Here is a 1060-nt window from a genome sequence, read left to right as displayed (position 1 = left end):
GAAAATGTGTGGTTTCAAGTAAATTTTTTGAATAGGGCCCTTAATTCTGAGATCCTTCTTCAAATATTGGCCACTTCTATGTATTAGGTTGCTGTTGAAGTTTGCACAAAGAATCATGACTTCCCAATGGAGGCATAATGATCATACTAATTTTGATCTATGCATGCTACAATCACCTAAAAAATTATACAGCCTGGATCACACACCACCATATATCAAAATTTTCTTGTGTGATCAAAAGTATAGTACTAGTTGCTGCTGTCTATATTTAGTAAATTCCACTGTTTTGAGATTCTAGTAAAACTGAAACCCGAGCTGGCTTAAATTAATGCTTTAAGAAGGAACAAAAATGTTATCTTTTCTGACTAAAAAGCCCAATTTTAAAGGAAACTCCCTCAGGAGTGTCCTTATTTACTCTTGTTTTATTCTTTTAAATATTTTTCTTAGTTTAACCTGAATACCTAATCAAGATACAGGGATAGTCTACAGCAACCTTCCCTACACCCAATATCTGTATGGTATGGCCTGCATAACTGCATCATAACACAAATGTGTTGCAACTCCCCTCCAAGTTTGATGTATAATATCTTGAAGATGTATATTTCTTGCCTCTTAATATACTCCTCTTTTAGTCTCTATCACTGGAAAATTGTGGACAGTTTCAGGTTGAAAACATGAGAACATAAATGAATATACCCTAATATAATAGTAATGGTAATAATAAATGAGGGTGTGCTCCTAATTGTCTCAACTAATACATCATGGCAGACACAAGTCATTTACAATATGTGCACTTTCAAGAGAAAATAATACCTAGACATATATAACAAACTTGCTTAAGAATATTACTGGATTATAGAGTTAGTGCTTAGCAGAAATTAGGAAATATTTTAGTATGTCACCAGACTGTAAATGTTGAGACCCTCTTATCAACATAAACATGGAAATGGTTTTTCTGACATTAAAGTAGATCCATATGAAAGAATCACTTGTTTTAAATTACAACAATATGGCTCCTCTAAAATGACTGTGTGTGTGCATGAATGGATAAAAGTCTTTT

At 32.9% G+C, this 1060-nt stretch overlaps 1 protein-coding gene across 1 annotated transcript in view; it reads right to left on the bottom strand.

Annotated features, from left to right (window-relative positions):
• Positions 1-1060, bottom strand: part of LOC119582250 (transmembrane channel-like protein 5) — a gene marked incomplete at its 3' end in the record, with an annotated part of 7463 nt that overhangs the window by 2376 nt on the left and 4027 nt on the right.

The sequence above is a fragment of the Penaeus monodon genome, chromosome 15 (assembly GCF_015228065.2).
Source record: "Penaeus monodon isolate SGIC_2016 chromosome 15, NSTDA_Pmon_1, whole genome shotgun sequence".
NCBI lineage: Eukaryota > Metazoa > Arthropoda > Malacostraca > Decapoda > Penaeidae > Penaeus > Penaeus monodon.
The sequence above is the reverse complement of the archived record's forward strand: the minus strand, read 5'-3'. Positions and strand labels throughout refer to the sequence as shown.